General features: G+C 43.8%; 1 protein-coding gene and 1 long non-coding RNA gene across 10 annotated transcripts in view; one reads left to right on the forward strand and one right to left on the reverse strand.

The window, feature by feature from the left end:
• Positions 1–15,800, forward strand: part of AUTS2 (activator of transcription and developmental regulator AUTS2) — a 1,120,208-nt gene that overhangs the window by 676,685 nt on the left and 427,723 nt on the right. The gene's annotated exons all lie outside the window — the stretch shown is intronic.
• On the reverse strand, positions 662–14,775 carry LOC142819197 (uncharacterized). The gene is made up of 3 exons (XR_012896991.2): positions 14,670–14,775; positions 13,891–13,996; positions 662–801 (listed from the first exon to the last, which is right to left on the reverse strand). It is a non-coding gene; the product is annotated as an uncharacterized LOC142819197 (long non-coding RNA).

Here is a 15,800-nt window from a genome sequence, read left to right on the forward strand (position 1 = left end):
AGGGGAGCGATGCTAGGTAGCCTAACTACATTCAGGCATTCTTTGTCTGAAATAAATAAGTGCAAGAGACTTTGTAGTCTGAGGTATTATAGAAGTGGAAAGTAATATGAAGAGTGAAAATAATAAACAAACTAGCTGGCATGCAGCTTCAGGTGAAATAAAAAAGAGTTCCAGATTATTTGCATATGTGATATGCTTTTAGTCATGTTGATCACAGTGGTTGGCAAATGTTTCTTGGCCACTTAAGGATGTTTGCCACTTCTGAGGGTGTTTCAGCTTTCCTATCTTGTTCATTCCCTCCCTAGATGCTCAGATCAACACACCAATTAGAAAAGGAAGCATCAGGTATTATTTGTATTATTTATTGGTATTACTGTAGCATTTAGGAGCCTAGTAGTAGACAAAGACTCATCATACTAGGTGCTCTAGAGGCACAGAACAAAAAGATGGCCCCTGATCCAAGCACGGTACACATTGGATCTTGAAGTCTGAAATATTAGTCCCAAACACAGACTGTAGAGAAACATCAATACATTTATTCTACTGCTAAAGCTGCAGTAATTAAAAAGTTAAAGTAATCATAATAATTAATAATACAAAAGTAATTAAAAAGAACACTTGAATGACTCCAGTTTACTCTGCTGTAATCAGACTGCTACATTTTGGAATGAATGGTGAAGTCATCACGTTTGGGAAATATAGTAGAGGGGCCTGGCAAGCCGGCAGATGGAATAAAAACCAACCTTCTAAATCCAGGATGGATAATCTGCCAGCCTTTTCAATCAATCAGTGACAGGTAATCTGCAAGGTTTAGACATTTTATCCCATTATGTATAATCCAACTTAATATCTGCTGCTCTCTACAAACAAAGAACACAGTCACCAATCCTAATACCGGAATCAACACGGATTTTTCTTTTTTTTCCTATTGTTTATTTTAGTTGTTGTATATTAATACAACACTTAAAATATGCTCCGTGTTTTGCAACCCGAACAAACAAACAAACCTGTGATCAGACTAGGACATTCTTACAAACCTGCTTCTTTTGTGTGGCAACTGGTAGTCTAAAAGAATCAATTGGTAGAGTTGGTCAAAACTGTTTTTCCTTTTTTTTTCCTTTTTTTTTTTGTTGAGATTTACAATTCGTATGTTGCTCATAGATTTTTTTTCTCAATATATTTAAATTTTCAACACTGTTTTTGTGTTAAATATAATCTAATCCGCACTATTGAGTGGATAGGTGCTAATAAAAATTAATAATACAAAAGTAATTGAAAAGTTGCTACAGCAATTCAGTCATGCATAGGTGGCCTCATCCCCATCCTGCCATCATTCATTGCTGGGCAAAAGTCCTTCCACGTTAACATCTTGAATCAATTGGGCCTAAACTTTCCCTGCAAATCATGTTGTCTGTATACCCTGACTTTCCTTATTCTCCCTTGGCCACCAGTCTGTCATTACCTTGTTTTGTATCCGTAATAAAACTGCCAGATTAGATTGGTGGTTGTTTTAGAGCTGTATGAGTAAGCATTTTAGTGGAAACCTCTAAACATATGCTGGAAAGGTGGTCTTGACCAAAAGGCCCAGGAGGTAGCAGAGGCCTGTACGAGCCCCAGTTGTTTCTGCCATTTCACCCCAAAATATTCCAGAAATTCCTGCTTCTCTCTAAGGATAACATTGCTCATGAATGTGAGGCTCTCTCTGCCTTCTGGTTACAAAGCAGTTGGCTCTCTCTTAAATCTTCTCCCACGTAGTGAACCTCAGGCAGAGGCGACGGCTTCCCTTGGGTTATCTCAGGGCCATAGTGGGTGATTAATCAGCCTTTTTACTTGCAGTTACTTTGAAAAATTAGTTTGGTGGAGTTTGTTACACCCCCTCCCCAGTACTCAGATAAAGCCTGTTCAGTGCCCCAACCAGAGAAGCTCCGAGTCCTGCAGCTTTTATTTATGCTCTTACCACATGCTCACAGTTGTGCACAACACTCGGACCCCCCCCCCCTTCTCCTTTTTTGAATTACTAGCAGGTGACAAATAGCTACTGCTTTCCACTCCATTTCTCCAGGCACAGCTTCTTTCCTGTCCTCATGAGGTTTCTGACCTTTCAGTCGATGCCTTTTGCAGTCCCCTAGGGGCCTCCAGGGAGTTGTAATGGACTCACGTTAATTGCCTGTTGAAGGACAGAAGCAGTTCCTTGCAGGATGATTGGTGATCCCCCTGTGAGTACAGCTGTCCTGGTCAGTGAAAAGATTGATCTGACACACACACAAACATTTCGGCTCACTGCTCAATGCATCTCGCAGAGCAAGCACATAATCACTGCTCTGGCTTTAGTGGTTTCCTGTCTGCCCACGCTGCACTGTGGTTCTATTTGCTAGCACTGGGACTCAGAAGCGAGAGAGAGGCTATCCATTCTAATCCCCTTGTGGGTTACGGTAGTTTAGATAGAAGATACCCCACAGAGTGCAGTATAATCCAAAGATTTATAAAGTCAGCCTTATGGGCTTTTCCCCCCTTTGCTCCCGGTGGAGCAAGCCTTTCCGACATGTTTTCTTGAGGTTTGAAAGGAAAGTGAGGCTTTTTAAAAAAATCACACAGGAAACAAATCTCATTTGCAGAAAAATCCAAATATTTATTTAAAATCAAAGAAGGGGGAAAGAGAAACATTTTTTCACTTGTTCTTGTGTGTTTTATTTTGCTTCTGCCTGTGGACTGCCATTTCATCTATACCCTACCAGGTATAGATCGGCTGTTCGGTTTGCAGAAGTCTATGCAAATGTTATTTTTCCTCACTTTCAGTTTGCATGTATTGGCTCAGCCTGAGTGTGAGGTTCAAACCGAAAATCTCAGAGAAACTCAGCTGAAATAATCAGAGCTAGCTTGGTATGTCTAAACCTTGCCAAACTCCCCCTAGGCAAGTTTTCTGTCTAAAAATATTAAACCTCCCATTCCTTGGCCTCGGGCTCATTTAAAGAAGATTTCGACCTCATTCATCTTTTGTGGCTTATAACAAAGGTTTTGCATTGATCTGGTCACCACACTCAGAGACACCTGTCCCTAAAGTAAATCCCCAGCCAAGTTTAAAAGAATTGACTTAAGTATTGCTAAAGCGAGTCTCTTCTCAACAGCCTCATTCTCTCTGCTCCAGGTTTCGAGATGGTGCTGAATTATATCCCTGGATGATCCAATCACATGTGAAATTGGTGTGGTTCAGGATCTTGATTTTGCAAATGTCCTTCGTACTTGTCATAAAGACTTTAACTGAAATCTGACCTCCAAACACTGTGGTGTTGTGGGTAGTGTTCCCTCTAATGTTTTCCATCAATATGTGGCATAAATTTTGTTACATGCATTGAGGCATTTGTGGATGTGAACCACCAGTAAAAACACATGCTGCTGACTGTGGGCGCTCTGCTGATCAGCTGAGCGGCATTTGAATCTTTCCTGGGTGGCCTCCCAAGTGCTCAGCTTACAGGGAACCCTGAATTTGCGAGTCATTTGAGGCCCAGATCCATGGGTGATTCTATAGTTTTACCAGCTCAGAGTCTAAGATTCCAAGTACTTTATATCTGATGCAGAGTCTATTAGCACAGAGTGGTACAGCAGCCACTGCTTTGAAGCAATATTTAATGGCTATACTTTTGTTACATTTTGGTCACTGTTCATGTTTTAGGAAAAGTATAGGAATGAAGGCTGGGAAGCAACAATGCTGAAAGAAAACTAGAGGTGACAGAAGGCAGTAACCTAGTGTGAGATTATAAAAAAGTCTACTGGAATTTTGGATGACAGAGGTAAACCTTCACAACCAGTATAAGCACCATCAATTTCTGAGCATCTCGTTATCAGAAACTTATTGAAAATGTAATATAGCTCAGAGAACCCAAGCTAGAAAGGACCATGAAGCTGGAGAAACAGGCTTCAGAAGAAAGATTAGAAGACCTAGCTGTATATAAAGAGGATAAGCACTAAGGGTATGTCTACACTACAGCGCTTAATAGTTAATTCGAATTAAGCTAATTGGAAATAACGCATCTATACACAAACATTATTTCGAAATAGCGTTTTGCTATTTCGAAATAGCACGTCCACACTGAGTGGACCCTGAACAGAAGTTAAGGCTGGCGGGAACCAGTGCCGGCAGGGCATCAGGTTATGACTTCGTGTGTGGGGCTGCTGCCTGAGACTAACTGAGCTCCGTGCTTAAAGGGACCCTACCCCCACCCTGGACAGAGTTCTCAGGGTTCCCCGCTTACTTGTCTACCTCCATGAGAGACAACAAAGCAGTCCTGTCTTGGAGTGCCCTGAGTGCCCGAACTTGGCACACCACAGCACTCGGCCACATGGAGCCAGAGCTGCCCCTGGGCACACCAGTGCGTCTCGTGGGGTCGTTGCCATCAGCTCAGCTGCACTTGCTGCAGGCTGCCATCCAGGGGATCCATCAGGGGGCTGTCAGGATCCAGGAGGCCCTGAGGGAGAGCGTTCACCCCGAGGAGCCCTCAGAACCTCCCCGGTCCTCCCCACCGGGGGCTCATGCTCCATTCCTCCCTCACGTCCTTCCACTTACCTCTCCCTAGCCCCCCTGGGAAGGGCTGGAGGCCCCCTATTTCGAATTAAGTGTCTACACAGCACTTAATTCAAAATAGCTATTTCGAATTTGGCGTTACTCCTCGTAGAATGAAATTCGAATTAACTTCGAAATAGCAGTTTGCACGTATAGACGTTATTAAGGTTAATTCGAAATAACAGCTATTATTTTGAATTAACTTTGCAGTGTAGACATACCCTAACATAGTAAGTCTTAAAAACAATGAATAGTCTAGTGGCACCTTAAAGACTAACCAAACATGTAGATGGTATCATGAGCTTTCGTGGGCACAACCCACTGCCCACGAAAGCTTATGATGCTATCTACATGTTTTGTTAGTCTTTACGGTGCCACTAGACTATTCATTGTTTTTTTAAGTTTTTCTAGTTATAGACTAACTCGGCTACCCCTCTGAAGCTTTATAACATAGTAATGTTTTACATACAAGTGTGTGAAACCCCAAGGAGGGATAGGAATTGTTTAGACTTGCACATTATTTTAAGAAGTCTCGGAGGGGTGGCAGTGTTAGTCTGTAACTTTAAAAACAACTAGTGGTCCTGTGGCACCTTAGAAATGAACAAAGGTATAGGATCATGAGATTTCATGGGTAAAACCATACTCGTCTGATGAAATGGGTTTTATCCACAAAAACTCATGATCCAATACCTTTGTTAGAACATAAGAACGGCCATACTGGGTCAGACCAAAGGTCCATACAGGCCAGTATCCTGTCTGTCGATAGTGGCCAATGCCAGGTTAGTCTTTAAGGGTATGTCTACACTACATGGCTCCGTCAACAGAGCCATGTAGATATGTTTATTGGGCAAAGGGAAATGAAGCGGCGATTTAAATGATCGCCGCTTCATTTAAATTTACATGACTGCCGCGCTGAGCCGACAAACAGCTGATTAGCTGTTTGTTGGCTCAGCGTGCTAGTCTGGACGCTCCCCTGCCGACATCAAAGCCCTTTGTCGACCGCCCCGGTAAAGCTCATCCCACGAGGAATAACGGGGCGGTCGACAAAGGGCTTTGATGTCGGCAGGGAAGCGTCCAGACCAGCACGCTGTGCCGACAAACAGCTGTTTGTCGGCTCAGCGCGGCAGCCATGTAAATTTAAATGAAGCCGCGATTATGTAAATCGCCGCTTCATTTCCCTTTGCCTACAACCCTAATCTACATGGCTCCATCGATGGAGCCATGTAGTCTAGACACAGCCTAAGAGTGCATCTACACTACACCATTGTTTCGAGATAACTTTGTGATTTTGAAATCACAATGCGAGTGTCTACACAGCCCTTCTGTTATTTCGAAATAATTTTGAAGTTACAGATGGCTTATTCCGAAATCTGTAAACCTCATTCTATGCGGAATAATGCCTCTGCCCTCACCAGGGCCATTCTAAGTTATTCCTCCCCAGTGCCTTCTGGGGCTCTAAATCCAGATAGCACGTCTACATTAGGGAAGCCTGCCTTGGACTCATTTTGAGGCTTCCTTCCAGTGAGAACATGCTATTTCTAAATAAGATATTTTGGAATAATTATTCTGCAATAGCTTATTTTGAAATAGCTGTGCAGTGTAGACATACCCTAAGGTGCCACCGGACTGTATTATTTTAAGTTACCTGCATGGGCTGGTTTTCTGTAAATGGTTTTGTCTGTCTGTCCCACATTAGACATTGGTGAGTTGTGAGGTACGAGGACATTAGTGGGATGTTCACCTCATGTCAAATTATAGAAAACTGAGGCGAAAGGGAACCAGGGCCAAAATCCACCTCATCTGTGTAAAAGTGCCCTTTTGTCAATCTAAATTGCATTTGGAGTTAAAGATATCAATCCATCCTTTCTTGCTGCTTCGTCAGTATTTTTGGCAGTGTACGCTGTAGCACCAAATCCACATGGTTGGACCCTCACAAACATTGAGGGAGTCAATCTTGTCCCTTTATGATGTATGGGCGTATTGGAAAGTGAGGGGGAAAAAACACAGACCATGCAGCTGATGAGAGTTGAAGGTACTCAGCACCTTACAGGAAATTGCAGAGAGAACATTTGGCAGAACTGAAAATAGAATCTTGATCACTTGCATCTTCTGCCCTGTCCATAAAATTGGTCCTCCTCCTTTTTTTACTTCACCTCCGCATGCTAAAGACAGACTGGGCACTGCATTACCTGCATTGTTTAGTGTAAGTCAGACGTAGTTAGCTGCTGTTTTATTACTGTTTTTTATATTTAGCATAGGTATGGATGTGACCTGAGGCTGAGTTTAGATTTGAACAGATGAGAAAGTTGGTGTTTATCATGCCAGCCAACAAACCAATTAAATATTTCCAGACTGGCAGAGATTGCTTCTTCCCCTAAACCCCCTCCCACTCTCCCAATTCCCACCAAGATTAAATAAAATGGATGCTCAGATTGTGAAAATGGCAGTGGAAATAAGACAGAAAGAAGTAGCTCTGTTGACAAGCTGTGTGGCAGTGTCCAGTAATTAAAGATTAAATAACTGGAGACCAGCCAAAGATCCAAACAAAAAACATCTCAAGCATCTAGAATAGCTCCAGTGTAATAGAGTTTTAGACAGATTCATTTGTTGAAGTTACTGCCAAGTGCCTCAGTGTTACATGGCTTTCGATAGGGGAGCTGGTTTTAAAAGAGTAACTAAAAAGAGGATTAAATCAGAGTACAAAACCTGTTGCCATGTTTACTTCAGGATTAATGCAAAGATAAGAAAACTGTATTACTGTGAGCCGTGCGAACAAGACCTCCATTTTTCGTCAAGTCACAGAACCACAAAAAAACCCCTGTATGCATTAGGAACTATGTAAATAACAGCCACTAATAATCATTTATCGTGTCTGATAACGTAAAAGACAGAACTTCTCTGAAGGCAGAATATATTCTGTTCTGTTTTTTAAAAAACGCTATGCTCTTTTTGTAACTCGAATTAAAAATTTAAGCTGGTAATTTTTTTTTAAATGCAGGTGAGACTTTTCATCAGCATTCTGAATTGAAATTAAATTTCCCCACTTGTCAGTCACCTCTGTTAACAGTACTATAGTATGTGATGAAAATAGCCCCATAAGGTATAATAATGAATGCCTAGACACCGTCACTGAGCAGGTCAGCATACACCTTGTTGGGACTGGCGCATGGGAAAAGCCTCGCTGTTTAAGACTTGCTTTGGGGGTCAGGATAACAACTTAGCAGGGAAAGCAGCAGGAGGATATGGCAGAGATGTTATCACTCTCTGGGCATGTCTAGACTACGTTTTATTTTCGAAAGAGGATATGCAAATTCCACGGGCCCCCAGTTGCTCTGCCCAAGGCCCCAAATCTTCTTCCGATCGCTTTTTCGAAAGCAAGTCATTCAAAAGTGAAAGTAGTCTGGACATGTTTTTTTCAGGAAAAAAACCCTTTTTTGAAAAAACCGCGTAAACTTCTTTTTTAAGGAAAAGCGGGGGTTTTTTTCGAAAAAAACCGCATCCAGACTACTTTCACTTTTGAAAGACCTGCTTTTGAAAAAGCGATCGGAAGAAGATATGCAAATTCCCCCTGAATTTGCACATGCCCTTTCGAAAATAAAACGTAGTCTAGACATACCCTTTGATTGGGAGAGTCATTTGCTGTTGACCAAATTCATGAAATGGGGGGGATTGGTAGATCACTGCACTTGCACTTTACTTTCCCCATCTGCACATACCCTGGAGGATGTGATCACTGCTCTCAAAAGCAGATCATGCTACCTTTGTCCATGTTTTGTCACCTTGGGTATGTCTACACTACCCCCCTAGTTCGAACTAGGGGGGTAGTGTAGATATACCCCTTGAGATTAGATTCCTACAGCCTACTCCCAGTGGTGGATTAGACACTGGGCCAATGGATGGACACTTGGGCCATGTCCCAGGGTCCTGGCCATTTGAAAGGCCTGGAAGAATGGGGACCTCTGGGCTCTAACCTGGTCCTCCTGCCTCTGCTGGGGAGCACAGGAGTGCAGGTGTGCTTGTCGGATCAGCTCAAATCCCCATGCCCGGACCCCCATTTTCCTAGCAGGAGTGCTGGGTGGAGGTAGGGAGATTGCAGGTGGAAGAGGTGAGGGAGGGCCCCCAGTTGCTCTGCCCAAGGCCCCATAAATCTCTACTCTGTCTTTACATACCCCATCCACCCTCCTCTTTAATCAGTTAACCAGTTAAACAATATATTTAACCAGTTAACCAATTAAATGGAATTTTACATCCCTACCTTTCAAGCGATCGCGCCCATTTGTAGTTGATGGAGAGACTCAAACTTGATTCTCATTGATTGAACAGGTTTCTTGGATCTGAGATATCTCAAATCTTCTAATCCTTATGGCATGATGCATACGCATATGCGGGAAAGCTCAGAATATTGTCTAGCAAAATTGCAGGTTGTGGGTGGTTTGCTATGCTATTCCTGGTCGCATGGATTATTTTTTTAATATGATTATTATGGTGTGTAGACATAGGGTTGCGTATGTATGTTTTTAAATTATTAATTATAAAATAACGTGCTTGACTACGGCTCTAACAAACTGCAGTCTTTTTTCATAAGGAAGTACAGGTCACTTTTTGTTTGTGTTCCCAGTTTTTGTCAGCAAGGAACAAAACATACCAACAACATGGCAGGAATATTAAAAGGAACAATTTGGGGTATGGTTTAGCTTGGCACTGGGGGGAAAATAATTTAGTTTCAAGCCTCATGGTTCCCATAATGGCTAATGGGAACTGCAAAAGAGGAACTCTTATGGACTGTGCTGAAAATGTGCTCTGTTAACTGCCTCAAATATGTATTTCATTAATGTTTAATAAGCGACTGATTATATGTTAAATGCCAACTGACTCTTAAAGTCGTAACTATTGAGGTTTAGGAACCACACAAGGCATCTCTTTTATCAAATTAATAAGGCTGCTGAAAAATGTTACCTGGCAGTCACAATAAGACATGGACAAATTTTGTTTTAATAGAGTAACACATTGTACTTAGTGAGGCTCATTCAGATAAATGGAGAGACTCACATTCACTTCAATGGCCTGGTATCAGGTCCCAAAAGGTTTGAGATTATAACTTATGCATTAACATAATAGAATAACCTAATTAAGAGGATGTTCATTAGTCAGTTGTTGGCTGTCCAATTCTAGCTACTTGTGGTTAACACCATGATGAACAGTTTGGTGTGTGCAATTCAATTAAAAGATTGTAATAAAACAATGAGTTTCATTTGTGCCATCCCTGGTCACATCACACTACAGCGACTGGCAAGACAATACCGTCATGTGCCATTTTAATTTCTCGTTATGAACAGAGATGAGCCAAACGGGTTGGGAACTACACAGGCACCTCTGAATGTCATTTGGGTGTGAGGACAGGAAATCAGTTGCCCATGAAAATTAAATGCGTTTGACTACTCACAGCTTCACTAGCTGCTGTGAATGGGATGATGTATTTCTTCTTTACTGCCTGAAAAGGGTACTTCTGCAGATGGTGCAACATCAGAGATAATTGGTTGGCATTGTTAAGCCAATCAAAATAAAGACTACTGAGAAAGGTGTAGTGCATTGATGGCGTGGCCTCTCTCACAGCCATCTACCTCCTAGCGGACTGGGACATGCAATACATCATCTTTTACTCAAGACAAACACTGCTTTGAGAAAAGAAAGTGCCACAATCTGCTTCGGTGATCATGAAAAATGGTGCTAACGTTGCTTATTGCAAAGCCCTAGAGCCAAACATCACCTTGTTCTCTTGGAATTTGGCTCCAGGTCAGGATTTCAACTTAACAGGCCAAATCTCGCTTCTCCCCTGTTTAGAAGAATCTGATTTTTACTCCTTGGCAAGCTGCAGCTCCAAGCACTGAAATTAAACATGTAAGTTTTACAGAATGAATGGCAGACCGGAAAGGAGATTTTGGTTTCCATGGATTTCTCAAAACCATTTCTGGAGTTGCAGAAATTCTGATGATATTGGCAAGATAATTTGGCAAGGGTACTGCAGAACTGTACAAATCATGAGGTCTGTTTTGTTTGCCAGCCTGTAGAGAGACTTTTATAGCAGACTTGCCCTTTTAGAGCCCCTGGATTTAATGCCCTCTGAAGCCAGTGGGAAGACTTTGATTTCAGTGACTTCTGCATTGCTGGAATGTCCCCATCTCAGGCTGCCATTTTCTGGCATTGCTGTATAGTCAGCCTACATCCGACCCAAGGCATGGCCGGAGATAAAAGCATTGCATGCACATTGATCTTTCTCCAGTAATAATACATGCACAGTCATGGCTAATAAGACTTTCTGTCCAAAAATGAAAGAAAAATCTTGCTTTAATAATGAAAACAAAGGTGCCTGTAATCAGGGTATATTCTGCAAACCTTTACTCATCTTGAGTAATGACTGACTCCACAAATAGCCCCATTGCTTACAGTGGAACCATAGCCGCGGCCAGAGCCCTGGACCCTGGATATCACCACCAGAGTACCGTGTAGTGCGATCTAGGCAGTACTGGGACTGCCTGGGGGGGAGGGGTGTCGCACAGTGCATTCCGGGTGGCCCTGAGGGCTGGCTGCCCCCATGGTTGCCCCTTCTGCCCAAAACCCTACCCCTTCCAGAAGCCTGGAGCCTCCCCCCACCTCACCCAAGGGCGAAGCGAGGCTGTCGCCCCACTGAATGTGGCTAGTTCATTGTCGGTTACTCTCTTGCTAACAAGTCTACTTGCATGATAATGCTGTGGTCTCTGTAAACCCATGAAACTGAGAACATCTGCCTGCTTTTCATCGCTGTCTGTCATGGAGCCATGAAAAAGGAGACATGTATGTAGCTTCCTAGCATTTCTAATGAGAAGTTCTTCTACTATCCTGAGCTAGAAATCTGCCACAAATTCATCAGCTCTCCTTGTCCCAAGGAGCTGTTTTAGACCATGAGGGTACGTCTAGACTACGGGCTTTTGTCAACAGAGGCTTTGTCGACAGATACTGTCGACAAAGCTTCTGTCAACAAAGAGCATCTAGACTACAGCCAGTTCTGTCGACAAAGCAAGCCGCTTTGTCGACATGAGAGTGTAGACGCAAAGGACAGTGAAGAGGCAATAATGCCTTCTGTCGACAGAACTGTCGACAAAAGGCATTATTCCTCGTAGAATGAGGTTTACCGCCGTCGACAAAACTGCCAAGTTCTGTTGACGTTATGTCGACCGAACTTGGTGGTAGTGTAGACGCAGGTATAGTTTTTTTTGACAAAAGTCCACTTTTGTTGACAAAACCCTGTAGTCTAGACATACCCATGTGTGTAGCTCAGGCTCTGAGCGGTTTGAATGACTGCTCTACTCACGAGCTTCTCCAGAATCTGTTAATAATTTTGCAGTTTAGGTTCTGAAGCAGTGCACAGGACCCAGGTAGCCACTGACCCATTATTATGCTCCTTCTTGAAAGCCCGATTGCTACTTTTTTCCACTATCAATTAAAGTTATTTGTACAGTCAGACTCAGTGAGACGCTATAGTTCTTTTCCAAGATTGACAATCAATTTGTTTCTCACCCGCTCCAGCTTCATGCCCCTTCAGCTCCTTGCTCGTATGTGCCTCACAAAAAATATTTGTCTTTGTTTGACATCCGACCCTTCTCCCCAGACTGTCAGACTGAAGCATGCGTTGTGAATAACATGCAGTATGTCTGGCATGTAATACATACTGTAAAAGCAGTATGTTAATATTGATTTAATTGATTTTTTTTAAATCCTTTGAAACACAAGCAACCCCTCTGCTTAACACACGGCAAAGTGTCGAGCAGCCAACTGGTGACCATGAAAGAAGAGGAAAGAATGAGGAGTCCTCCCAGGATGCATTGACAAGCCCCCAGTTCGGTTATCAAGGCCCTGCACAAGCCCCGGCTCCTGTTATTTCAAAGAGGCAGGGAACAGATCAGATGGCTCCATCAAGAACTGGGTTTTTACAGCAGATGGGTATCCAGTTCCCATTCTGTCTGTATCAGATCTCCAGTCTGCTTCATAACGTTGCCCTTTGGTGGACGGTAGGGTCACAGCTTCTCACTGCCCTTGCTTTCTGGGCTGCGGTGGTGGGGAGAGGGTGTTGTGGTGTTTTGTTTTTTTCTCCGCTGTGCCGGAAGGCTGTGATATTTCTGCAGCTGGCAGCATGTCTGTGAGAGACAAGGCAAACTGAACAGGGCTTGATGTGTGAATGACAGATCCCTGAGGTGATGCCTCTCGGAAGCTCTTGATCTGACTGGTTTGAAGTTGAAAGCTCCTCAGGTCATACTGAAAATGGTCGCCACTGGGCATTTCTTTCATCCCTCTCCCCCTCCCAGAGTTTTTACAATCGCGGGTTTCTTGTTGTTCCTTGCATCCTTTATCGTCTCTTTGATTGCCGTGAGGTGCCTTTTGTTGTATTTAGGGGAAGGAAAATGTGTCCCTTTAAATTGGCAGCTGTAATGTGGGCCAGTCTCTCACAGGATGACTGTTTTAAGTGCGTGCCGTGTGTTTTTTAAGGACAGTTTCTACTTATTGATTAGGCTAGATCTATACCGCTCAGTGGAAGGCAGCTCCTGCCATCATGGGCAGCAAATTCTATGGCTCCAAGGTGTCTGGAAACCAGGAATATTCCTGGCCTGGAGTCCAGTTCCACCAAAGTTCAGGTCTCCCCCCCTGACCCGACCTGCCACCGCTGTGCTCCCCTCCTCTCCCGGCATGTCCCGCTTGCCGCCCCTGAAAGATTTAAAACGGCCTGGGGTCCTCGCCATTCGCATGGTAGCACAGCAGGGCTAGAGCAGCTTCTGGCCATTGGCTTTGTACAGCTGCCAGCCCGTGCATCCCTGCAGCTCCCGGGGGAGGGGGGAGCAGTCTTTGCATACTGCTCTGCCCCGAGCATCCTTATAGCCAATGGGAAGCTGCAGGCAGCAGTGCCTGAGGGCAGCAGTGTGTGGAGACCCCCCAAGCCCTCCCCACCTAGGAACTTCTGCCAGAGCGGGGTGTGAGGTAAGCACCACACCCTCTGCCCCCTCTTCCCACATCCCAGCCTGCACCCCCATCCCTTACTCCAGCTTAGAGCCTGTACCCAGCACCCAAACTCCCTCCCAAAGCCTGCCCCCTCCCCTGCTCAAACTGCCTCTGCCTCCAGAGCCTTAGGCAAGTGGGGAGGAGAGAGTTTGGGTGGGGGAAGGGTGTTGGATCTGGCCACCACCCAAATTTCTGCAAACCCACTGCCCATGCCTGTCATTGTCAGTCCCCCACTACGCCAGCCTAATAATCTCCACGAGAGGCCGATGCAGTAAGGGCGCTGCAGTGTCTGTGTAGATACTTACATCGTGTCTCAGCACCATGCTGCCCCAGCTGTCAGCCCCCCGAAATGCCCCTGTGAAGTCAGCAGGGGTGCTCTAGGTTCGGATGTGCACCATCAGCAGAAAGAGGCTAGTGTGGATGTGAAAAAGCACAGTAATTACTGTGGTGGCTGTAAGTCCACCTAACATAGGTCAACTTCACTGTCTAGCCCAGACGAGGCCTTAGTAACCTATGTCGATCCTGGCATTTGCCAGTCAGGCTAACATTGAAGAGATGGCCATTCTAGGGTTTTTTGTTCCCCCTCTTCTTACCAACAATACCTCCTTAACTAAATAGACACGACATAATAAGGTAAATGAATGTGGAAGGGGAATGTGCCATTAGACAAACCTGTATTCTCATAACCCCGTGATCGCTGTATAAGCAGCGTTAAAACAGCTATTCTGCCATGAGCCAGGAGAACAGTTGCCATTACCTGCAATTTGTCGCCTAATATTGAACTTTCCTTTGGGTGAGCGCACGAGGAGTCCTAGACCAAAGCTCCATGTTGTGCACCATGCAGAAGGGTCACTTGGCGCAGAGGGAAGGTCAAAGAACAGTAACTAGAGGAGCAGACTCTCAAATAGGATAATAAAATCCAGGCACAAATTCAAGGGGTTGAAGCAATTGAAGAGGTCATGAATGGCACATTCCAAATAGAACCATACAGGGTCCATCTGCCTCCACATGACCCTAGCTACACAGTACGCTGCCAGGTCATCATTAATTAGAATTGCCATATTACTGCTTCCTTTTCACTCACATTGAAAAGCTGTTGCATCTGACGGCCTTTCCCCAGGGTCTAAGGGCTAAGTCACAGGGCGTAAATGGAGAGTAATTGCACTAAGTATTCTGTATTAAGAGTGGTAGAAGAGAGCAGAATCTGGCAAATGATCTCATAATGAGACCGATAGAATACACGTTCAGAATATTTAAAGATACACTACACACTTTTTGGGGGTACTCATTAAGACACTGATTCAGCTGATCAGTTAGGCATATGCTCCATTGAAGCAATGGGTACTACATACAAGATTAAAGTTAGGCACTGGTTCAAGTTCTTTGCTTGATCTGGGACAGAATACCCTTGTAGGATTCAGCCTAAAGTACCTCACTGAACTGGGCCCTGTGACATAGAATATGCATACTGATCATCATAGATCGTCATTGATCCTTTGTGTGCCATAATGCTAATATTATTCCGTTTATTTTCTAACCCACAAAAGAGAATTAAAAAGCAGAAACTTGCTGAGTATACCTTCGGTTACATCTAGACTGCAGGCTTCTTTCAGAAGAAGCTTTTCCGGAAGAGATCTTCTGAAAAAACTTTTTCCGAAAGAGAGATCCACACTGCCAAAGCACATAGAAAAAAGCGATGTACTTTTTCAAAAGATAGTGTCCACACTGAATGGACGCTATCTCGCATTTAAGCTGTGATTACTATGGATGGAGTGGCCACCAGGGCACCTGTGCTTTTTCCTCTTTCCTCTTCCGTCAAAAGAATTCCCTCTTCCCTGTCCACACACGCTTTGTTCCGAAAGAGCTCTTTCAGAAAAAAGCTTCTTCCACGTAGAAAGAAGTTTACCAGTGTTGGAAAACCCCCTCTGTTCTTTCAAATTTTTTCGAAAGAGCACGATTGCATTGTGGACGTGACTTTTTTTTTTAAACTGATGTTTTTCCGAAAAAACTCTGTAGGGTAGCCATACCCTTAGAAAATACCTTAGTTTTGAACAAAGTACCGATGTACCTTACCCTTAATACATGTCCCCTCTCTCATCATACCATGCATGGTTGACATTAGCAACATACTGTATGCTGGGATTTACAGCAGGAAGTTTGAACTGTGGGAAACTTGAAAGTAGAAAGATAGAAGTGTCTGTGTTCTTTTCCAATG

This window comes from Pelodiscus sinensis, chromosome 21, assembly GCF_052426305.1.
Source record: "Pelodiscus sinensis isolate ZL-2025 chromosome 21, ASM5242630v1, whole genome shotgun sequence".
Taxonomy (NCBI): Eukaryota; Metazoa; Chordata; order Testudines; family Trionychidae; genus Pelodiscus; species Pelodiscus sinensis.